This window comes from Thermobia domestica, chromosome 15 (assembly GCF_964235325.1).
Source record: "Thermobia domestica chromosome 15, izTheDome1.hap1.1, whole genome shotgun sequence".
Classification (NCBI taxonomy): domain Eukaryota; kingdom Metazoa; phylum Arthropoda; class Insecta; order Zygentoma; family Lepismatidae; genus Thermobia; species Thermobia domestica.
In genome coordinates this window covers 65,361,373-65,388,271 of record NC_137468.1, presented here as the reverse complement: position 1 = coordinate 65,388,271, position 26,899 = coordinate 65,361,373, and the positions used below count along the sequence as shown (strand labels likewise).

At 34.2% G+C, this 26,899-nt stretch overlaps 1 protein-coding gene across 2 annotated transcripts in view; it reads right to left on the bottom strand.

Annotated features, from left to right (window-relative positions):
* LOC145671053 (5-hydroxytryptamine receptor-like) overlaps nucleotides 1-26,899 on the bottom strand; it is a 1,055,419-nt gene that overhangs the window by 768,666 nt on the left and 259,854 nt on the right. For both annotated transcript variants that reach the window (XM_081739738.1, XM_081739739.1), the window contains one exon: nucleotides 3,451-3,472. The gene's annotated coding sequence lies outside the window, so the exon portion shown is untranslated. The remainder of the gene's footprint in view (nucleotides 1-3,450; nucleotides 3,473-26,899) is intronic.

Here is a 26,899-nt window from a genome sequence, read left to right as displayed (position 1 = left end):
CACTGTTCCACCACCAACGAATTTCGAGGTCGCTTCCTTCGCATCATTTAGTACCAGTTTCTTGCCGTTTTGAGCGCGTGTTTTCATGGTTTGTGTGTCACCGGAAGTGGGTCAAAATGGGCTTCCAAGATGGGTCGGAAATGACCAAGAGAGCTCCGCCACTGTCGGATTTCGAGGTCGCTCCTTTCGCATCGACTAGTGCCTGTTTTGTGCCGTTTCGTGCTTCTGTTTCCACGTTTTGTGCGTTACCGAAAGTTTCTCAAAATGGGTTTCCAATTTGTGACGAAAAAGGCCCATTCTTCCGCCACTATCGAATTTCTCGGTCGTTGCTTTTGCATCCTTTGGTGCTTTTTCTTAAAAGAAAAAAAAAGTTTTCTGCGCCTATTTCCTCGTCTTGTGCGTCACCGGAAGTGAGTTAATCAGACCTTCAAAGTGGGAGTTAAATGACTCACTGTTCCGCCACTATCGAATTTCGAGGTCGTTTCTTTCGCATCGTTTAGTGCCTGTTTTGTACGTTTTGTGCGTTACCGGAAAGTCTCCAAACTTTCAGATATCAGTTGGTAGTATGTTCAATTGATTCTAATATGTTCAATTGATTAATTGAGTTCTTGCTACTTTAGAAAATCGATATTACGAAAGATCAAAACTATTGTTTCCATGCTCTTCGTAATACAATAAAACTTTCATCCGGTATAGTTGGCGGGTACCGTAAACATCATGTAAGATTATCTAGTTTGAAACGGGCTCTTCCGAACCACACTCAATTCTCCCTGAAACATCTGGATAACAGTATCAAACCACAAGCTGTACATAATTTACAATTTAGGCATGTAGGTTTAAAGGTCTTATAAAATCGAAACATTGATGATAATACATGGCTCTATAGCTTGGGGACCAAAACACATGCGCTTCCCGGGAGTCGAACCCGAGTCTATAGCGCCGTAGGCGTTAGTACTATTTTGTACTGCCTATTAGACCACATATAGTTAGTACTATTTTGAAATGCCTTTTTCATCTCATACGTATATTTAGTAACATATCGTATTGACTGTCTAATCACACGTATTATTTTGCATTGGTTATTTCATTATACCTTATAGTCTAGCACGTAACATCTAAATTAGACCAGTTCTATATATTTGCTAAAGACTAATTAAAGTGTCAGTCACTTGATAATTTTATAAGAATTTCCTCCTGGGGGTCAACTTCAGTACGCTGGGTGCGAAAAGTAACATTACAAACATACCGGGAATCTACATTGAGAACATGAGATGTGGCATTGGGGAAGGGAATTTCGTAGCTCCGGAGGAATTTTTCCTCCTCCGCTCTTTGAATTCGTCACTGCGACTAATCGTTGAAAAAGGACGCTAAAACTATCAAATGAAGATTCCACACATAGTGACCATTCGTTTGAGAGAGAATACTCTCATTTGGCTTATGTGAAATGCTTCTTTCCTTCTTTTAATGTCTTTCTGGTATATATGATTCTGTTATGCGCTAGTTTAAAATTAAAACACTTCTGTGTGCTCTTGTCCACACAATGCAACATCATTCCATACATTCTCGCTTTATTGTTGTAAAGTACCACATGACAGGCGAAAGAACTGTGTTCCAAGACATCGGAATGCTCATCACCATGCTGCGCATAGTTGCCACTCACTTGTTTATACCTGTCAGCACAATGCAAATAATGATCGCTGACGGTTTTGAACTTCTCTCCGCCCGCCCTCGCACTTTACCACCACCACCAGCACAACAAAACCAGTTGAATAGTCGCCTGCCTGCATTGTTCTGTCAACAGCCACGTCTAAAACACTCAGTTGCATCTATCTGTCTATGACGGGGAAACGTGTTGCATATACTATATATGCAGACACCCCACTGCGATCAAATTTACAGCATACATTGACGTACAGTTTAAACTTCAAATATTAGGATAGGAGTGCTGTTATATTCCTCTTTAGGGTGCATTGTTATTACGTCATATATTGGAGACCCTACGCTATATGTCATAGTATATCTTATTTTACTATATATTATACTGAGCTAATAGAGAAAGGGTACCATACATGAGTGTAAATACGCGGGATATAAATGATAGTAACGAGAAAACTATTTATTTATTTACCATTGTTCCAGGCACAGTATGTATATATGCATTGTGCTTAGGGTATTCACCTTTCCAAAGCAAAATGTACAGACACTTCATGCTGCTAATGCGGGGAGTATATAACGCCGGTCTTTTTCAATAATATTGAAATATAAATCTTTCTAATGATACATCTATAAGTCTTTCTAATGATTATGCAGTCATATTCATCTACATAAAAGGAGTCAGATATATTAACTTATATAGGCTGTATCTCATATAATAAAATGTATGGTCTATTAGAAAATATATAATATCTATAGGTCCATATATTATTTACCTACTTGCCATTATGTTGAAGTTTCCTCTTATTTTGAGAGCTCTTTCTAATAATGTAAAAGCTACATTCCAATAATAATAATAATAATAATAATAATAATAATAATAATAATAATAATAATAATAATAATAATATTGATGTGGTAGGAAGTTGACGGGAAAAATATTTGAAGTTATTACTCCAGAATTGAGGAGTATTTGTTAAATTATAACAGCGTAGGGAGAGCAAAAAGTTTGATACTAAAATAGTGATGGTTAATGTTAAAATAAAGTTAACATTATAATAATAACATGTCCTCTTTCTGTTGTCAGCAAACTAGGGAAAATAGAGTGGTAGTTGCCCGTTGCTTTCCACCTTGCAGTATCCCAGCCGTCAAAATCAGTCCAACTGTCCAAAAGTCACGTCTGAAACTAGTTTCCAAGTTGCCCTAGCAATCACTATAATTTCTGCCAACTTGCCTATTGGAGAACTGCTGCCTTCTCCCAGAACACTCTTCATCTGCATACTACTTTTAGACCCTCTTGATAGTGAACTACCGTTGACATAACTCTAAATTTCAATGTAGCACTCAATTCTTCCCACCCGACACATAAGTATCTTCTTACATGGGTGGTGTTTATCGGTGAGAATTAATATTATTAACATTAATTACTAATATTAAAAAAAAAACACCAATTATTCTTTCATTTCAATATTGAGGATACAGTTTATGATTCTCTACATGGGAATATGGTTACTGTATACAGGAGACCCGGATTTGATTCCCGGTAGAAGCTCATGTTTCTTGTTTCTCACATTAAGTTGCAGCGCTACGTCTCATACAGCCTCGGTGGTAATCGGAATTATACAACTCCAATTGAACCCATCACACATTTTGTTTTACGACTAACTGTAATTGGACAAAGATACTTTGTTATATGTTCTGACAATGTTTCGTTATAATTCAACTGAAAATAGTACAGTGCAAGCAAATGAAGTAATATTTGCTTGTAATTCGAAAATAAAAAATATATTTTCTTACCTTTCCTCTTTTCTTCTTCGTACTGAAATAAATATGTAAAAAATATTGTAATTAGTATGAATTTGTAAATTTAAATTTTTTGTTACTGTTATACATGTAAGAAAAGATCTACACACTAATACATTCTATAAAAACTGTGGGTTTTACAGAAAATGTGCATGCACTTCGTAAGACTTTCGGAAACCTCTCTAGTGATACCATTTCAAATTATTTTTATGTTAGCGCTAATGATAATCCATAAGATCGTAAAAAAAGAGAGTGACGATATGGATATGAACATATGACTACAGTATAAGTGTGACGATGTGAACATATGATATCTTAAAAGCATCAAATTTGAGATTTCCACAGATTTAACACTTTTCGCGTCTGAAACATGGCGAAAGTTATTTTAAATACCTGTCGTTAACTTCAGATTTATGCACGGTCGAGTAGGGGTAATACCGCTCTACTGGACCAAACGTTCCAACCAAACTTTGATCTTAAGGTTTTTATAAGATTTAGCCAGGAAATATTTTTAATTTTTCCTTTCGTATCCCCAAAAGTAAAGGTAATCTACTGGAGTATGAAATAGGAAAAATGACTTTAAAAAACAGGGGTTTCTCAACTTTTCCTTTGACGTACTACCATACGCCGTATGTACAACCCAGGAGTGGCTCCCATACCACAGGTTGAAAGAAACATGTGCACTGCTCATACATACAGGTTTAAAATAAACAAACATTAACGGATAAAAAATTACACAAATATAGAAATGTAGAAATAAAAGAATCAAAACTTACGGATTTTAATTTTTGAAAGTGTCCTTAATAAGTGACTGCTTCTCCTTGACACAGTCACGTTTTCACGAAAATCTTTACAAGTCGACTTATCTTTACGACTTATTTTTTTTAATATATATATATATATATATATATATATATATATATATATATATATATATATATATATATATATATACCTAATTTTATTACAGAGTCTCTCTCTTTCTCTCCTTCTTTTAATCAGGACGGATAGCCGAAAGTCTACTGCACTTGATTTTTTTTAAATAGTGCAACAGTAGTCTCTGTATATCAATTTAGTAATAGGACCGGTGGTGGCTCGTATTTGAATCCAGTGATCCACACGCTGCAAAACGGAGTGGCAATTTTCCTGGAGACTTCCAAGCAGGTCCGGACATAAGGGGATCCGGACCTCCAAAACTTAATAATTCAACATGCCTTTGTACACTCTCAATAAATCTGCACTTGTTTCATTGCTGTAGCATGAACATTTGAACTTACACTTCATCTGCACTCTTATAAAAATAATCTATAATTTTCTTCTGAAAGTATCGATAGAACTTTACAATTACTCACCGTCTTTTCGGGTGAAGAGCAATAACCGTTCAATGTTACATAGATGTAGTGGCTTGTAATATTGGACCCCTCCCAACGAAATCTTTTGGGTTCCTGCCTGATCTACTATACCCGACTTTTGGAAATTGCGCAACAGTACACTCTTAAAAATTTCCTTGCTCAGAAATGAGGAAAATGCAAGTTCAAAACAAAATAAGTAATGTTAACTCATATTTGAGGGAAAATGTCTTATTATTTCCAAATGTGTTTTCATTTGTGAGCTCAAGGCAAATTTTCAGGTTCCCATTTATGAGATTTTCTCACTTTTTAAAAATGAGAATAGTATAGTGCATGATTTGCAATATTATAGATGATTAAAAAATAACGATAACAATCTTACCGAAATAATATTACTATGTTCTACTAGGGAGTAATATTGCTAGAGCTCAATTACTATTCAGGAAACGAGATAAAGGATTTCAGCTGTAGCAGAGTATAAATGGATATGAGTACGCAGTAGGTGATGCAGTTGAGGTGGCGTATGGATACATGTCATGCGACAGCGTCGAAGAGCAGAATACTAATCAACTTTCGAACGTAAGTTTGGGTGAATTGTAAACATACTACCATAGACTAAAAGTTACTGTAGTACATTCGTTAGGGTGTAGAACGCTAACCCCTTCATACAGGTTATGTAGGCTATAGCAGTCAGGTTGACTCATTTATGTATCAAAGCTCTGTACTCAATTCACATAGTGCAGCAATAACAAATGAAGGCCGGTCAGAGCCCCGTAGGGCACGTTGTTTTCTATATTACAATAGGGGGGGCGCGGTGGCTCAGTGGTAGAGCGTTCACCTCTGGTGCTTGGGGTCCCGGGTTCGATCCCAGCCCCCGCCAAGTGAACTTTGTGGTGGACAAACACCGTGCTCGTGGGTTTTCTCGGGGTTCTCCCGTTTCCTCCCACTTTCTTCATTCCACCATTTCACTCATCTCTCATAATCACCGTCTCCTTTAGCCTAACCGGCATAACCGTGGGACGTAAAACTTAAAGATTTCATTTTTTCTATATTACAATAGAATGGGGAGGCACGTCAATGTTTTACATCCTTCGCCATTCGTTATAATGTACAAAATAGCTTATGTACGGAAACAAAGAATACATAAGTCATCTGTGTAGTTAGAAACAGCGTTACAAAACAACGTGTGATTTATTATTATGGAATTGTAATACAAAGGTACTTTGTACTGATCGCCGAGCATAGATTGGTGGATCCTTTTTTTCACCACCAGTAATCGTTTTAATGACAGACGTTTGCAGGATATGTGTGGCATAGTAATGTACTCATTTGCTCTTAATTTAACGTAGAGGCTGCGGTAGCTCAGTGGTAGAGCGTTCACCTCTGGTTCGATGAGGCCCTTGCTTTGATCCCAGGATTACCAGCTCGCGACAAGTGGGCTTTCTGGTAGATAAACACAGTGTGCATGGGTTTTCTCGGGGTTCTCCCATTTCTTCCCACTTTTTTTTAATTCCACTATCTTTTTCATTCCCACCATCATCGTCTCCTTTAGCATACCCAACACAAATGTAGGAAGTAAAACTCAAAAATGTAATTTATTTTTTAATCCAACGTCCCACGATTGTGCTCCAAGGCTAAGAGAGACAGTGATAGAGATGGATGACAATGGTGTAATGAAAATGTGGACGTACGTTTCTTGGCAGTTTTTGCATGGTTTTGTGACCTTGTTTCCAATCTGAATTGAATCATTAGCAGTGGAGTTTCAGCACATTTATGACGGGCAGAAACTGTCGCATGCCCCTGCCGTAATGAAGAAGGTGGAAGATAAGGGGTGAGTCCTGGAACTCCGGCCCTTCCCCGAAATCGCTACTTTTATGTAAATTTTATCTAATTTTAGGGCCAATTTTACATATTTTAATACAATTTGTCCTCGAATTGAACTTGGAACACCTCGGAAATAAATTTCTGTGTACGTTTCTTGTAGGAGCAAACTGGATAATCCTGGAAAAGACCACAAACATGGTGCTGTCTCATGTAGGCAACTTTGTTTATGGTAGAGAGGTAGGCATATTGGACTGCGATGACTCAGTAGTAGAACTAGCCTCCGATGCATGGCGTCCCTAGTTTGATTCCACCTCCGTCAAGTGGGCAGTGTGAGTAAACATCTTTTGTGTGTTTTCTCGGGATTCCCTCACTTTCTTCATTACAGCATTTTCGCTCATTATCATCATAACGTCTTCCTGAGCTTCGTAGCATAATCGTGGGACGTTACACTCCAGCAGAAATTGTTGTCGTTATTCTGAAGTAGACGCATAATTCTTGATTCTGAATTATCAAGAAGTTGATATAATGTTGGAGTAAAGGGAAGAATCTTGAGTAAACCACGTCGATGAAAAAGAAGAGTCTTGAGAAAGTGGACAGTGATGAAAAGGAAAATGTTCAGCTGTCTGATGCAGTAGGAGTAAGTAACGCACCTAAAATACAAGTCATCGTTGTATTCGTGGAATTTTCTTGAGATGAAGTGAAGATTTAAATGTGTTATGTTTTAAACAATATCTATAACTGTAGGTATTTATTTAATATAAATTCTAGGTGTACTAATAGCTGGAATTTTTTTTTGCATGTTTATATTTTGTTTATATCCTTTTCCGTCTTCTCGTATTTGAAAACCCCGTTTCTGTGCACCGTTTCTCGCTTTTCAGGAAGATATTTCTCAAATCTTTTTGAGAAATGTGTTTCTCAAAATTGGGGTTATACGTCTCATTTCCTCAAATTTTACTTTTTCAATTTTAAAAAAAGTACATTTTTTTTTTCAAATTTGAGAAAGCATTTGCACCCTCAGAAATGAGACATAATTCCTCGCATTTGAATCATTATTTCTCAAATTGATTTGAGAAAATCGAAATCTCACTTTTAAGAATGTATTACAGGTAAGAAACTGATGTTCTCAAATACGATTTTTTTCTTGTATTTAAGAAACCAGTTTTAACTGTGTAGTCTTGGTAGATTAATTTAGTAATAGAACCAGTGGCGGCTCAAGTATAAATCCAGCATTATTCACGCGGTGTAAAACGAAGTGACAATTTTCTTGGAGGTTTCTGAGCATATAATATTATGATGAACTGCAGTATATCCTCCCGTTTTATTTGGTTGGGTTGATCAATATAATATAGAAAATAAGGTACATTAACTTTGACACATACCAATGGCGTTAAAGAATGTTATACCCTGTTATCACTCTAAGAATTATGTTTAGCACCTTGTATTTACATACATCATGGGAAATATATTTGTTCATTTGCCTGTTTCCATGTTTGAGAGGATAGAACGCCAAAACGTGATTTTAACAAAATTAACTTCACCATAGGTATTTAAATTCGGTTACAGAGGAACGCAACAATTTCAAACATTAATGAAAGTCAGGGATCATTAAGACAACGTGAGCGAACATACAATGGAAACTTGATTCTGAAACTTCTGTCGTGGTAATTTACACTTGGAGGATAAGAAAGATCACTAACGTCGTGTGGTTTTTGGAAGTTACAAATTGAAACTGATCTCCAAAGCAGAAACGTAGAAAACGACACTAGAGATTGCAAAAAAAAACTAAGCGTTTATCATTGACGATAGCATGGCATTTGATAAAACTAGAAAAGGTTAAAAGACGGACAAATATACCTAGAACCAAACAAATCTCCGTTTTAAATCTGTTCTACACAGCTGATAATTCTGCACTACGAAAGACGTCCATTTGTTGAACATATTCACACAGGCAAGGAAAACTAAATCTTCTACGGCAACCGACATGTCTTATCAGTATTTGATGAAATCCTATACGATCAATCGACATTCATAAGGGGTTACCATATTTTCAAATATGAGAAAGGGAATAATTTTAAACTAATGATTTTTTTTACGTATTTTTCACAACCTTTAACTTACTTTTCTGACTTTGATACGATACTATCTTAGTATTCTATTTATGTTACGTGTCTGTCCACTTGACGTACATTATGAATTTTTGTAGTTATAATTATGGTCAGGTATAGTTATAACCAATGTTCGAAAAATCTTCTTCTAATTAAGGCGCAAGTTCTGAAAACCAATCATCATAGCAATATAAATCTAATTTGATACGTTGGCTCACATGTTTCGGCTGTAAATTAGCAAGGCTCTAGACGAGAATTTTTCTGTTAACCTATTTGGTGCCATAATTTTTCTACTGCGTATATTTGATTGCATGTTACATATTTTCTTATACATTTAACACATATTCGAAAAAAGAAAAGAATACGGTTGTGTGTACCGGGGTACGTCTGGTACAATCTGTCCTATATATAGGACATTGGCCATTTAGGTTGATATTTAAAAATAAAAATTATACGTGATTTCGACTCACGCCAGTTTTATTAAACTACTATTTTTGTAAGACTACATACTGGTATATTATGTTCTAAAATCAATACACAGCATTTTTACATTAGCGATCATAATCATCAAAGCATGACACTATGCAAAAACCAACATTACATTGATGGTACGATGTTACCAGTTTCTTCGGTTTTGCATCTTCTTTGCTTTCTTTCGTGATTTCGTATTAACGTATGTTTGCTTATTTTTCGTGTCTGGACACTTTCTACATAATCCCTGTGTTCCTGGGTGAATTCTTGTTGCTGGAGACAACGAGAGTAATGGCATAGTAATATTTCTATGAAGGAATAGTAATGCATGCTGAAGGTCCACCTGTTGCTAATTTACGTTGTAAGTTTATTATGCTTTATTTTAGAATAAAAAAAGAATCTTGTATTTTATAATTACTGCATACATAAAGTTTACTTAGTATATTTAGTCAGAATTGAAATATCTTAAAAACCGGTAGGTCAAGTGTCCAATGTCCTGTATACAGGACACTAGAAAAACAAGGTCTCTATATCAAAAGATTTTATGTTGCGGATTTAAACAATAATAAAACCAGAAAGAATAATATTTGAAGAGTATAAAATAAGTGCTTACCTTAGATTTATTCGTTCTTTCCATGTTTTATTCATATGACAAGTTAATCTTGATCGACAGAAAAAATTTCAGCTATTTCAGGGTGCAATAGTTCCCTTTAAATTGCACCAATTTCCCACAAACCATATTGGAAGAAAGCACGTGCCTTTCCGATCATGCGCATACAGGAACAAATTTTATTTGATTAATCAGTGTTGAATACTGACATATTTTATCAGTGCCCTATATATAGGACATTGGCACCACATGCCGACCTGCAACCAGTGAATTTTCGTGTCCTGGTTATAACCTTAATGTTCTAATATGAATACTAGGAACATTTTGTTAATACACAAACGACTAAATATAATTTCAATCATATTAAAATTTATATATACACATGTACTACACCATGACGGTACACTGATATTGCAGAACTGAAGATATGACTATTTATAACAGGTAATAAATTATAGGTCAAGTAGTGTATTCAATTGTACTAGAGAGGAGAAAGCACTCTAGTATACGTACACAACAGGCAGAAGAATAATATTTTTAGTTCTGTTCCTTGAAACCTCTATGAACTTCTAAATACAAGGTATTATTTTCGTGATTTATTCAGTCTATTAAAACCATGTAGAATCGAGAAGTGAGAAGATTTTTTTATGATACTTCTCGTCTTGTCTCGAAAACGAGAAGGAAATTGTCATAATTTTCGTCCCGTCTTGGATATGAAAATTGACTTTCCGTCTCGACTTTCGTCTCGCAGACAACACTGTATGTATGCGCACAAAGAAGTTTTTTTCACAATTTGCCTACAGAGGTTGATAGAAGTGTTGTTTCACAGATCATAGCCATTTTTTCTGTATTCCTATTGCTATCTTCGCACAGTTTTTAACAAATAAAATCATCATGTTTAGAAAACCACGTCTCACAAGAATACCTCAAATTTAACGAGTTAATACATAAATGCATAATACGACGAATACATCAATAATAATAATAATAATAATAATAATAATAATAATAATAATAATAATAATAATAATAATAATAATAATAATAATAATAATAATAATAATAATAATACAGTAATTTAACATCTCATTTTACGTATGTCATGTGTTACTTTCTATTGTAGATTTAACAGTGTTGGTATAGTATCAGAGTAGTCGGTAGTTCTATAGATCAACAATGCAGACATTATTGCCGGCAGAGTTTAATATATTAATGTTAAGCAATTTAAGACCGCGGGTCGAGAAGTACCCACTTACGTATTTTGTTATTGCTAAAGCTTATATATTTAACCTCGAGGTTGTTTTCGACCAGTATCATAATTAGCCAATGGGTGATCAGCAAAAAGAATTGGTACTAATTTCACCAAAAATAGGTCGAAAGCTATTTATTTTCCAAAATAAATCGAAATACAAAAGAAAAAAGATAAGGGTATATATGTGTTAAAATAGGACAATAAGCCATTACATCGTCAAACACAGAAAATATGAGGTAGGCATGATTTATTATAAATTTTCACCGTAAATTAATACCAATATAACGTTAGTATCTAAGATATAAATTACAGTTATTTCAATGCCCATTATATTAAGTCATTCTTTGTGGGCTAATGATATACACCTAATGATATGAATAAAAACTGATAAGTACCCTTCTCGCGGTTCTAATGGCTATCACGTGAGCCTTTTGGTGCATATGGTGGCGAGTTCGATTTCCGGTAGCAGAACATTAAAAGAATATTTGAACGTATCACGGTGATCTGGATTTTACTTGAATCTAGGTCCACGTTTCATACAGCCTCGATCCTGAAGAGAAACTAGAAATTCAACAAACAACATCAGAAGACTGATAAGTAATTTCTGTAAGAATTGTGGGAAAACCATTATTATAAACACTTTTATTTACTGCATATAGAAAAGTTGTAACTCTGTTAGGTATCTAAAACGTTGGCTTGAAATTTTAACAATATTTTTTACTGTTGCTTTACTCACATAATATTATCTTTCATAGCCGGTGAACTGAAACCACAAAAGAGTCTTGCTGCATGGAGTCATGAGGAAATATAAACAACTCGTTTTGAGAGTTGTAAAATGATCAAAAAGGCCTTTTATGGCGGAATATCAAATATAAACAAATCGTTTTTGTAGTCAATGAAATAAACGTTTGCTCTCATATTCGGTTCTGTTATTATTCATATATTTTTGTGCAGCTGGCTACCTACGCAATTTTCTGTGTTGACAATTATTTTAAAGTGTTTTTATTTCATTACTCTTGCCAGTGAAGAGGCCTGCTTTTTCCACTTAAGTAAATGTGTCGTTTTGTAGCAAGTGTTGCCTACTTTCTTTGTTTTTCTAACTATTTCGTAGTGAGAAAACATAATCTACAGTATTTTTTCCACTTTTTTTGGTTTGTTTCCTTCCCTTTTCAGTGTCATCCAGCAAAAATATGTTTTCTCCATTTTCTTTCTTGTAAGTCGACCGTTCTCAATCTTAGTGCCTGCGAATATTATACAGTACAACTTGTCTTTAGTGGAATCAAAAGTGACTCGCAAAAAGAAAAGGTAAACTTATCCAAAGAAAAAATGCATGCATATAATGGACATATTGAGACAAAATAATATGTTGTTTGTATCTGAGTCAATTTACAGCATTTATTTCTACTACGCATTAATACTTACAAAGCTTACAATGAACAGAAAAAGATCTGTACACACGTTAACTTAATTTTACCAGTAGTCATGGATGGTTTTCTGCACACATCACTGCTTGTCTGCTTAACTTTCCACAGCGGCTTTAGCCTGAGGAACTACATTTAGCCTACACTCAACCACTTATTTCATTTCTTCCTCCACTTCCTCTTCTCCATTCAGACTTTCCGAATAATTCTAAACTACAGTATATGTATCGGTCTGGCTAAGCGGTTAGCGTACGCGCTTTTGGCGTGGGAGACCCAGTTCCGATTCAATCAGAATCGAATAAAACTAACTCATGACTTCTAACTTACTCCGATAAGTATGTAAAACATTAATTAAAAGTATTGGGAAATGGAGTCAGTTTGTTTGTTTATTGAAATTCAGGATCCATTTTTCAACATTAAGGCTGTATGAGATGTGGACCTACAGTTTAAAGTGAAACCCTAACCATCGTAATGCGATCAAATTTTAATGTTTTTTCTATAGGAAATTGAATACAGGACTACGTGTAACAAATGCGCACGCGCTATCTGTTAAACCAGTGAGATAATATCAGGTTTAGGTTATTTTAGACCAACTTTTAACTATAACTAAATAACATAAAAAACAAAAACGCAAAATAAACGTAAAATAAATTCCGAAACAAATGAAAAAATATGGCATATTTTGAAAAACTGGAATTTAATATTGGCATTGGGAGCGCTACACTTCCGGTATTATTAGAGGAGTAATGACTCATATGGAATCTATTCTTGCAATCTTGAACTTTCATCAAAAACAATTTATTGCTATTTCTTATACTTTTTGTTGTACGGGAAACACCTATTAATACCGGATGTTGTAATAAATTTCTACCGCGGCCAGTTTAAATAATAATAATAATAATAATAAATAATAATAATAATAATAATAATAATAATAAATAATAATAATAATAATAATAATAATAATAATAATAATAATAATAATAATAATAATAATAATAATAATAATAATAATAATAATAATAATAAAGAGCTGATATACAATAGAACCTATTCTTGGTAGCCCGAATTCGTATTACACAGCCGTTTCTGCAACCTAATATGTTTCTGCTCTGTAGCAATCAATATTGAAAACGGAATATCTAGTGGATTTAAACTTTAATAGAGATACAAGGGCAGAGAGAGAATCAAGTTTTGATTAGTCGGTTTGGATTGGTGTTTGTAGTCCCTTTCAGCACCAAAGCTGTATGAGGCGTGGATCAATAGCTTAACGTGGACTCCGAAAAACATGAGCCTTCACCGGTAATAAAACCTGGGTGTGCCACGCCAAACGCTGGCGTAGACCACATACCCCCGAAAGACCAGGGAAATTATTTTTAAAGCACTAAATTAATATAAAAGCCGCTGCTCACTATTACTATTTTCCCTCTATAGTAATCAATATTGAACTAGGAAAGGCAATTTCTTCCCTTTCGCTTTAAATAGGGTGTTAAAGAAAACAATAGAACTTTTCTGAGAACACCAAATCTACATTTAGGAAAGAAAAGTGTTTCTGTTTACCGCTGTCTCTTGTCCCTCTTGGTCTAATACCTATCGACAGACAGACGAACACTGCCGCTCTAAGAGATACTCAATACTTACGCATAATGTAGCTGGCGAGTCTAATAATATTTAAATTAGAGGACACGGTGGGTAGATGGCAGAACGCTCATCTCTCTTACGAGGAATTCCTGGTTCGATTCCCAAACAGGAGACTTTGATGTTGACATCATCGTGCCCGTAGTTTCTCGGACTACTCTTGTTTCCTCACATATACTCTTTGTCTAAAATTGTTCATAATCATTCTCTTCTCTTAATTCATCTATCTTCGTTAGCCTAAAAGGCAAAACAATGTAAGACATAAAACTAGAAATTTCATTTAAATTTCGCGTGGGTTTTCTCGGGGTTCTTCCGTTTCTTCCCACTTTCTTCATTCAACCATTTCATTCATTACTCATCATCCCAATCTTTTAGCCCAACCGGCATAAGCGTGGAACGTAAAACTCAAAGATTTCATTTCATTTCATTTTCATTTAAATTTTCAATAGAGAAATTAAACGCTTCATTCTAACTGATCATGAACTAATTGCAAGAAGTCATTTAAAATAACAGCGGTTGTTTAATGGAGAAGAACTCACCTCTGACACGAGAACTTCCTGGTTCAATCCCAGCTCCAGCAATGTAGGCTTTATGCTGGTCACACCCGGTGTTTTTAGGGGTTTTCCAATGTTTTTCGCACTTTCGTCATTCCACTATTTTCAACTACCTCATTATTATTGTCTTCCTTATCCTAAAGGCACAATCATGGGACGTTAAATTAAAAATAAACAATTTAAAAGTAATCATCACGTTCAGAAATTAAATAATGAAGTTTCATATAAAATGATGGATGAGCTTTACAAATAGCGTGTTCAGAGTGCAACGGAATCAAGTTTACTTTTGGTTATTAATGATGTACGTCATCATCAATATCTCTATCTAAAGCTTCTTTAAGAGCTTACAAGATTTATATCCAGGTATTGTAAATAACACTAACTCTTATAGAGTAATAAATCAGTCTTAACTTTTCTATGTACCACACAAAATTTATGTCTGTTTTTCTCAAAAATTTTACTAATTTCACTTGATTCCATTGTGCTCTGAACACCTCAAATACATAAGTGGCTTACGAACTTTAACTTTGTCAACGTATAACTTACTACCAGTTCTAGAAAATTCAAAACAATATCACGAATTGACTGTGCATTATATAAGACATCTAGATACAAGAAATTTGGAATATTACACTCATTATACCTATACACAGTGGTGCGCTATTTCCTCTCTGTGTAAATGTGCCACGTTGCGCTAGAAAGCCTCGCCATTCTGGCAGTTGATCGTAACTGGTGTGTTACGATACTCTGATGTATACCATACTCACACAAGATATGTCGCGAAAATTTAGAATTTAAGTACAGTACAACCTCGTTTATCCGGACTAACTGGAACCAAAGGCAATCCGGAAAATCGAAAATCCGGATCCGGGTATTATTGGTAATAAGCAAAACAAATCTTATATAAGCAGACCTACCATTTATTACGATAAATTTTGACATCATTTCTGAAGAAAGGATAAGTTCACTTCTTGTGTTTCAAGCTTTCTTAAACTCGACAAGAAGCATTTTATGTACAGTATTATCATAATTTATTGTAAATCTATGCAGGAACTCTACATTTAATTAAAGTCAAAAGCGAATGTTTCGCTTACTATATTTACGTTCTTACTATTATAGTTAAAACTTATTATCTATGGGAACAATAAATTAAAAATAGTTTACAAATCTGATGCGGTTTGTCCAGTGATCCGGATCAACGAGTGCCGGATAAACAAGGTTGCACTCTAGTAAAAGTATCACGAAGCATTTAATAATTATCATTTAAAATTAATTTTGAGGCAAACTGTAACAGTCACGTGCCCTGCAGCATGGGACCACTAGTTACTTTATTGAAACTTACAGTATTACATTGTTATAATTTATATTATTATAAATCAAACAAATTTGTCACGAAGTCGTAGGCGTTCATTTAAGCTTTTGTCAGACAAAATAATAATAATAATAATAATAATAATTATAATAATAATAATAATAATATAATTTGGTGTCTGGTTCGGTGTTGATAATTTATAATTAAAGTTAATTAATGGCCGTTAATATTATTATAATTTGGTTAATCTGGGTTTGATGATAGCAAACCAGACAATCAACAACATAACTACACTTGACATATATGTTATTAGTTTATTTTGATTTTTTAAAACAATTAAATTAATAATGACTTAGGGCCTTCATAGGCAGTGTGGCTACTAGCTACTTTTTTATTTTTTTTATTATAGATTTTTAAATTTACAGTTTGAACGCAAGTTAGTTTAGTTAGTTTTAGTTGAAGCTAATGATTGTTTGGTTTTGTTAATAGTTGCTTAACTTAGACATCTTAAGAGAAACTACTAACCTGGTGCCTGCTGATATATTATAGTTCTGGTATAGAAGTGTTGAGAATATAATTACTAAGATATAAAAACTTGCGTACCGAATTACGAGATTTTTCCGAAACGAGAATTTAATTGAGACTGCTTTTCTTGTGTTCTACATGCAGATTGAAAACTGCCTTCCGTTATTCTTGTAATATTTAAATTCCTACCGTTACAATTACTTCGCAGGTGACTCAATTGTCTTCCCTGTGGTAAGACTTCCTTACATCTGACTCTAGATTTTTCCAATGTTTTTACATATTTCCTTGATTGTAAAGTCTATTGAGTAATATGCATATACACATTTCTTTACACGAAAGTCTGGCTTTAAACAATGCAAGAGATTCTTAAGTTAATTTTCGTATACTCTTATAGTGTGTGACCTGCCAATTATTAATGTATCCACAATAATAATAATAATAATAATAATAATAATAATAATAATAATAATAATAATAATAATAATAATAATAATAATAATAATAATAATAATAATAATAATAATAATAATAATAATAATAGTTGTAGTAATGGGAACCACTGCATTATGCTACCTCGTCTTTCCGTTATTTGTCGTTCTATCGCTAAGTTGTTCTCTCATGTGAGTGTTAATGTGTCTTTATGCCCATCTGTAACCGTACAGGTTCGACAATGGTTGAAGTTGCATAAAATTTAAGCTTCAGTATCAGATAGTTTAAGGTGAAGTAGGTATATATACTTACAGTAATACCGTACGTGTATACTGTCCCTGTATAATTATAATGTTCTGCCCCTGTACTTACATGAAGGACGACGAAAAGGAAATTGTCCAAGTGTTTCATTATACCATTATTAAAAAAAAATCACTCTCAACTGATTGCACACACCCAAGAATAATCTAATTCGACTACTGCATGTCACAGAATGTTACATTGAACTTTATGGAAACTAGGATTGCCATATGTCCGAATTTTGTACGGACTGTTTGTATTTTTGGGTGTCTGTCCGTGTCCGTATCTTATAAAGCATGAAATAGGAAAATATACGTATTTGACAGTTAACGAAGCTGCCCGAAAATATCCGAGTCGGAAATCGCTAAAATCTTGGGCGGAAAGAATTGTATCTTTATCATATAACTTATATTTTAGTTACTATTAACAAAATAGATTATGTTTTAAATAGTGTCTCATTTTTCCATTCCAGGGTTGTTTTAGTTAAATTTAATATAAGTAATTTAGTTGCGTGATTGATTATATTTGTGATAATGAAAAAATATAAAACATGTTAGTTTCCAATAGTGTTTTAAGTACACACAGTAAACAATTGTGTGATAACCGAAAAAGGTGATTTTAGGTAAGAAATTTCAAAATATTTATTATGTTGTTAGGCACCGTATCCTTGATGGATTGTAATTTTAATCCGTCTGTATTTTAGATAAGAAAAATATGGTAACCCTAATCTAAGCAGAGGTAAAGTGGCTCCTATGCTCAAGGAATGTTGTTGGCTATGAGAATAAAGTGTAAACAATGTCCTGAATATACCTTTCAAAAAAGAAGTCCTGTATCGTGTCTTCGGAATGCACTCTGCACAACAACAATATATGAACAATTTCCATATTTTAAAACAGAAAAATATTTTTGATTCTTGGTCTCGATCTCGCAAACTGAGCTTCTGTAGCCATTTGGTGTATGACAAGAAATTCTGTATGCATGAATATTTCATGAGCGATGCACTTTCATTTCGTGCTTAGCCCAAAGACGTCCAACCAACACGTTTGATATTTTATTTCGAAACCACCAATATATATACATATGTTTTCGTAGTAACACTATTGTGCATTATCGAGAGAAGCTCTAAAGTGTTTGCTTACGTAATTTTGTTTTATCTATCTTCGTCTTCGTTCTTCTTCCTTCCCAGAACAGGTGTGTACGTCAATTCCCGACAACTGCTACCTTTTCTCCCTTCTGTTATGATTGTCTAGCTAGTTGAAGTAGGGAAAGTAATATCAAAGTAAATCAACACGTGTCCTTTCGACTGGGAAATATAAGTTTCTAAGATTGCCATCAACAATAATGATCTTTGTTTGCTTGTTTTCGCTGCTGTTGCTTGTATTGCCTTTATAAATGAATGTTTTTCTCCTTTTCTAATATATGGAAGTGTCAACCAAAAGACACGGAAACATGATCTCCTCAGCAAGCATTCCGAGAACTCATTTAAACTTTGCTCATTGACTGAATTCGTGGAAGAACTGATCGAAAGAACCATTAATGTTTAGTGGGAGACATTTTAGTGTATGGGGTAGAAATATTAACCTTTACATACCACGAAACGACGAAAAATGACAAAAGCTTCAACAGTTAGGGGCTAACCATAAATCTCAAAAGAAATATATTTTTTCATAATGATTTATGTTGGACGCTTCAGTTAGAACTCTAGAAGTGAACTGAAGACATCTGTCTAAAGCTTTGAAGTCATCAAAATTAAATAAAACATCGATTTTACATCACTATTACTAGCTAAAATGTCAATTCTTTGCCGCACGGTGAGAATACATATGGAAAGTATTTGAGCCCATTAACCTCTCAGGATAAAATGAAAATGCAATGATAAAAATTTGTAATATCACAACTTCCACCCCACCCTTTCTTAACTTCACAGCCCACATGCCTATAACGTGTCAAATCACTTTAATCATTTTCATAATACTAACATCAAATTTCGGTTACTTCTCCACAGAATGTTGACACGAAGACGAATGTAAATTTATTTGCATTATGGCTTGTTTTTCGTAAATGTGTTCACTAAATTTCACTGTCTTTTCAAAGAGCAAGTAACAGCTCAATTTCTATCATACTTCTTTCAGATCTTTTCAACGTTACGACACACGATATCGCTGGTCACAATATATAACAACGTTGACAACACATTCTAATGATATATTTTTCCTGTTCGATGCAAAGTACGTATATTCACTTTATGGTTATAATTTCTTCAATTTAAGCAAATAATGAAAAAAATTATATTTAAGCCCCACCGCCGTGAACCAGTAGGTCAAAGATGATGCTTAATTAATTAAAGTAAATGAATATAAAACGAATTGATGAAGTGAGGGGGAAAATGGCAGAAACTACAGAAGATATGTTGTTCACTAAAACTCATTAGCTTCGGATAGATCCATTGACCCCTTCCACTAAGAATGAGCACCTACTATTGAGCCTTCGTGTGTCTATTCTTCAATTGTCATTTGATCGAGGTCACTTGACCGCAAGGGCGAAGAAAACGCCATGACAAGAGCGCTTGTGTAACGTCACTTCCTTAGGATTAAGGTAAATAATATGACACTAAAAGATACTCTCATAAAACTTTCCATTATGACACTAACAAGATAAAGAAGGTGTTAACCCTTTTACGCATATGCAGGGCCTCTCAGGCCCAATGAGATTTTTTTTTAACTATTGCAGATTTATTCAATTAATAAGTCTTGTTATTTTTGTATTCTTTTAACATTCTTTTTATGCATTCACGAGTAGTCCTAGAATTTTTTTTTTTTTCGTTATCTGTAAATCAGTAAAATTTGATTTAATTTAGTAAACCCTTAAAGGCATATGAAGGACCTGGGAGGATCTAATGAAATACTCATGGTATGCGATTTACTTGAGATATTTTTGTAATTAAAATTGATTCTATGCAAGCTACTATCATATCTATCTTCCACGGGTGTGTCTACTTTACTGCCTGCAACGTTTTCTTGGCCACCGCAAAACTATGAAGGCCATAAACTTCACATTTTCACGTAATAGATCACTCAACACCACCAAAGTATCCACCAAATTTCATTCAGATATCTCAATATTTACTATATATCTATATCAAAAATCTGTTAACATTTTGGTATAACTTGACCACCGCCAAAACTATGAGGCCACCAACTTCAAATTTTCACCAAATATATCACTTACTACAACCGATATATCCACTAAATTTTATTGAGATATATCAATATTAACTTTATATCTATATCAAAAATTTGTTAAAATTTTGGTATACCTTGGCCACCGGGAAAACTACGATGGCCACCAACTTCAAATTTACCAAAATTCTAACATATTTTTGATATAGATATATAGTAAATATTGAGATGTCTGAATGAAAGTTGATCCATATATTGATGGTTTTTGAGTGATATATTTGCTGAAAATTTGAAGTTGGTGGGCCTCATAGTTTTGGCGGTGGCCAAATTATTCCAAAATTTTAACAGTTTTTTGATATAGGTATAAAGTAAATATTGTGATATCTCAATGAAAGTTGGTGTATTGCCATGTTGCCGCTAAGTTTCATTATGCTATTTTTGTTGGTGTTTTATATGTTTTCTTTTTTGTTATTGTTACTATTTAATTCAAATAATTGTTGCCATTCGTGTTATAATTATTAATTGTGCTGTTATTATTTTTTGTCACTCACCTAACACATCTGTTAAGTTTGGTAACACAGTTGGTGAACTTTTGCTGTATGACGATCTCAAATGTGGATTCAGAAGCTAGGTCTACAAATTGTACCGAAATTTTCTGATATATCACACGTGATGCAAAACACTTCTGTGGTAGGAGTAGAGCCCAGGCTTCATGAGTCGTTAATGTCATTTGACTGCAAGGGTGATGAAGAAGTCTCCGCGCGAGCGCTATTGTAACATCACTACCCGAGAATTAATATAAATAATATTATACTAAATATACCCTCATCATATCTTCCAATGTATCACTAGCAAGGCGAAGAGCAAAGTATGGTCAATGAGATAATCGAAAAATAATAATTCAGTCTTAAAATTTGATTTCGTTTTCATTTAAATATAATATTGCGCAAAGTTGATTCATACATCATATATAAATGACATCAAGTTGAATGCACTTATATGTTTGAAGGATAATTTTCATGTTTACTTTTAGAGAAAATCGAAAAAAAAAGGTGAAAATGCGCTGTAAATTATATGTGGTTTGTTGCAAATAGAATTGATTATTACTGTTCAGATGGAAGATCTCAGCGCACACCCAGAACTTTTTGTTGGGGGTTCTCCAATACTACAAGGTACTACGCCTATATAGTATTATTCTGTACCCGGAAAGACGAAAAATAATTGTAAAATATTTCCACCTATAGGTATATTTTCACAACAAAAAATTATAAAACTAGAATGTTTCTATAAGAGAAAAAGTACAGATGAATTGTAGGATCAGATTTTCGTGTTTCATCAATCATTTCTCTGTTAAACAATTAGAGTTTTATTGAAAAAGTGTACAAATGTGTGTTGAGTTAGGAAGTTTCTTGGGGGGAAGGGTCAGAACCCGATGGAACTCACCCGTAGTTGCGTCCCTAAAACATGTTATTTATTTATTTTTCTTCTTTCTTTTTTTACTAAAATATGCACAATTATATACCAGATTGTATCTAGTGTAATTTGTATTCTCTTAACGGGACGCCAATGCTACTTATAATTTTCGTCAAGTTAACGATTATTGAAAATTTAACATGCATGTCTACCTATTCAACAAGTTAAACGAAGTAAAGGGAAAATGTTAAGAGAGAAAGTAGAAAAGATTAAATCTTAATAGTTATTCTGTTATGTGAAAACATTATAGAAAGCGAAACAAACAGAAACAGAAAACATGTTTACCATCAACAATTCTCTGCTGGTTAGTACTTTTAGCCGCTTTTATGATACAAAAACCATAAATTTTAATGGGAAAGAATAGTTAACCGTACTTTAGAAGCAGCAAGAGGATAAGAGAAAATAAACACAAGGTTCAAAAGTCCTAGAAAATGTTTTAAATGGTCAGCTCTCTTCTCTTCCTAACAAAAACTGAATCCTACTCTCTCTCTTTTTTTTGTTATTTTCTGATACTAGACATACATAAATGAACCAAAAAATGAGGTGGATGAGTTTCTCCTGCAAAAGCTTTGATGTCTTGCTGACAAGTGCAGCTGTAGAAAGGCACAAAAAGAAGACATTGTGTTGATGGAAGCTTCCAAAACTCATTTATTTCAATGAAGAAGAGATCCGTGTTTTTTTTTTTCTGAGTCCTTCCATGGTCACGCTTAACGAGGTAGTAGCGAAAGGCCAGAGAAAACGTAGGTAACACTTGTTACAAAAGCGCCTCATTCATTTTTAGATAGAAAAGCAAAACAGACAGGAAAAGAGAGAGAGATATAAAATATAGGGAAGTTGTGACGTTGCTGCCACGACATACAAAATGAAATACAAACGTTTGAGGTACATTCTTGATATGTATTCTCTATAGATCTCTCTCACACAAACATACACAAAGGCATACAGAAATATGTACACCCAAATATATATAAATGGACACCAATCTACGCAATATTAGAAGAATGAAACATATAAAGTAGAAATTTTTAGCGAAATGTTTACACATTTTAATTAAATAAGACTTCCAATTTATTTTTTTACATGTTTTTTAAATAACGTCATATTATTTTTACGAAGATACACAAACACACACCTATATATATATATATATATAGAGAGAGAGAGAGAGACAAAAAACCTTGGAAACCTGCATAAGTTTGAAAATTGAAGGGAAAAGTAGAAAGTGATGATGGGAAAAGAGATTTGATGATAGGCCGCAACTTTTGTAGTGTATGTCATTCATGGCCGCCATCTTGAAATCCGCCATTTTGGATTCAAGTCATTTTTTTTAAATGAGAAAGGGGGTGTATGACGTATCAAATAACACTAGCTTGAGCTCAGGAATTTAGTGATGTAATTTGCTTTTTCTATCTTGTACAGTTTAGAGGTTATTAATGTTCAAAGGTGGGAAACTACCTTGATACTGACCCATTCCTCTCTTTGTTCCAGGTGATCTAAAATGGGTCTGACACGTGAACAGAAAATCGAAATCATCCTTATATCAGGGGAACGCAGATACCGAACAATAGAAACTGACTCCAACAGACGGCACCCAGACAGAGAACCGGTATCGCACAGCAGTGGTGGGGCTCACGTCATCACCAAATTTCGGGAGACGGGCGCTGTTCAAGATAGGGCACATAGTGGGCGACCAAAGACTGCCACCAATGAGGAAACTGCAACGGCGGTTGTTGCGTCGTTTGTGAAAAGTCCGAAACGAAGTACCCGTCGTGTGTCCCTAGCATGTGCAATAAGCCAATCCTTCGTTGTCCGGATATTGCACGCCAATCAGTGGCATCCTTACAAGTTGCCCATGCAACATAAACTGAACGAGGATGACCCTGATCGCCGGTTGGAGTTCCGCATGTGGGCTACTGAACAACACGAACTGGATTCTGCATTTGCCAAGGGAATACTGTTCAGCGACGAGGCGTATTTCACTTTGAACGGGGAGGTTAATCGACATAATTGTCGATACTGGTGTGACGCAAATCCGAACTGGGTTGACCCGAGTCGAGAACATAGTCCAGCGAAGGTAATGGTGTGGTGTGGCATATGGGACACCCGCATTATTGAGCCATTTTTCATTTACAACACCTTAACTGCACCACAGTATCTGATGCTGCTGCAGGACCTTGTGTTCCCTGCCACACTGAACGCTGACGGCATTTTTCCATCTTATTTTCCGTACGATGGAGCCCCTCCACAATATGGACTTGGTGTCCGTGAATGGTTGGATGAACAACTGCCAGGGAAACGGATTGGTCGCCGTGGTCCCGTAGAGTGGCCGCCCAGATCCCCTGACTAAACGCCCCTTGATTTTTATTTATGGGACATCTTAATCAGATAGTGTATGCTGAGACAATCCGTGATTTAAGACACCTGGAGAAACGCATCTAACAAGCCTGTAACCAAATTTCAGGAGACATTCTCCTTCGTGTGGAGTCAGAGTGGTTGCAGTGACTACAGTTGTGCATTGCACGGGATGGACAACACGTAGAACATGTGTTGTAGCATTCAGTATCAAGGTAATTTCCCACCTTTGAACATTAATAACTTCTAAACTGTACAAGATAAAAAATACAAATTACACCACTAAATTTCTGAGCTCAAGCTAGATTTATTTAATGTGTCATACACCCCGTTCCCATTTAAAAAAAAATGACTTGAATCGAAAATGGCGGATTTCGAGATGGCGGCCATGAATGACATACACTCCAAAAGTTGCGGCCCCTCATCAAACCTCTGTTCCCATCATCACTTTTTTAATTTTCCCGACGATTTTCAAACGTATGCAGGTATATATATATATGATACATATTTGCTTCGGTTGCCAGTTTATTTTTTTCCTGTTTATGTATTTATTATTAGAAACGTAATGTTTTGCTTTACTGAATTACGTAAAGTAAAATCCATTGGAGCAGTATTACATAATTTCCCAGAAAAGTTATAATGCAAGTAGTATGCATGCCTAAGTATAACACAACATGTTAGTAATTGGTCTGTTAAGATGTCTTGCCCTTATAGATGAAAGAGGAAATAACTTCTCTATGTCGAAATCAAATTAACTTCTAGAGCAATCTGCAGTTATCACTTCAAAATAAATCTGACTTTTACTTTAAATAACTTTTAGCAGCATTCTAGAGGAAACAAACTAACATTGAAACTCTAAAGCCATCTATAATTGCCTGTAAACCCTAAAATAAACTTTACTATCAATCTAAAGTAACATTTAGTAGTAATCTAAAGCAATATTTAGTTAAATTCTTAATTAAAAATTACCGTCACTAAATATAACAGTTAGTAGCCCTCTAAGGCAACTCTTAGTTGCATTATCAACTAAAAATTACTACTACTAAAAATAGTGTTTAGCAGGAATTTAAATCAACCATTAGCTTCACTTTACAGTGAATAATGCCATCACTGAAAATATTATTTCATAACGCTTGAAAACAACCGTTAATTATAAGCTAAAATGAATTTCACAGTCAATCACACAATCTTTAGCAGCACTCTAAAATAAACGTTTATTGCACTCTAAAATAAACTTTACTTTGAATCTAAAATAATATTCAATTGTACTATAAAATATTTGTACATTACACTCTAAAAAAACATTACTATCACACTGATGTAACTTAATGTTACTGTAAAACAACAACTTTTAGTGACAGTCTAAAATACTCAGTTCCGATCCAATCTTTTGCAGCACTTTATAAATAATATATATTTAATAGTTACGGGAAAATTAAAAAAAAATACTGTTACTCTAAAACATTTCTAATTATACTATAAAACAATATTATATAGCGTTGTGATATAATTTGTAAAAATACTTAAACTATCTTTAGTGCAATTTGAATTCTAAGATAGTATTTGATGACAAGTTGTAAAATTTTAACAGTACACTATAATAACTATTTATGATATTCTAAACTAACCATTATTAACATTTTGATACAATCTTTAAAAGTACTGTACATTTTGCTTTTAGTTACAATTAACATAAACTTTACCAGCATTCTAAAATAAATTTTATTTACCCCATAAATCAACTTTATTTATTTATTAGTAGTTGTTTATTACAGAACAATAATTTTCCAGACATAGACTATACAGTCTATAATACTAAGGTATACGATGGCCACTATTTATATTTTGAGCCTAACAATAAAAAAAAAATAACAGTAATTCGTCATTGAAAAATTGATCATCGAAATACTCTTCTTTATGATCAATACACTTTTGCATTCGTTCGAACCATTTGTCAAAACATTTTTTCAATCTTTTTGAGACACCTCAATAATATGGTTTTTGAACGCTTCTTCCGTCACAATTTATTCTTGACATTCGGGAACAATAAGAAGTCATTGGATGATAAATCAGGACTGTACGGCGGATGACCCATCAATTCGATTTTTTTCAATGTTCATATAGTCGGTTGTTAGACGAGATGTGTGAGAGCTCGCATTGTCTTGATGTAGAATGATCCGACGGCGTTTGTTTGTTTTCCGTATTTGACCGGAAACCTCTGGCAAACAACTTGTGTACCGTTCAGAGTTTTCCGTTCTACGTTCCTCTAAAGGCAGTTGTCACATGACCAGTTTTCCCGAAAAAAAAAAAAAAAAAAAAAAAACAGGCGACCATTTGTTTCGATGTGCTTCAAGCACGAACAACTTTTGTTTGATTTGGTTCATCTTGAAACACCCATACAGGCGACTGCTGTTAAAATTCCGGCTCATATGACGATATATATCCATGATTCGTCACCTGTTACAATCTAATATACGTTTCTTGAAGCTCCGCCACTGTATTTATTGAGTATTTGTACGCACCAATCGACACAAGATTCATTTTTAATTTTCGTCAAATTATGTGAGGTCCAACGAGAACAAATCTTTCCCATAGCTAAATGATGCTGGTAGAACTAATGCCTAGGGTTATCACAATCTTACAGTATGT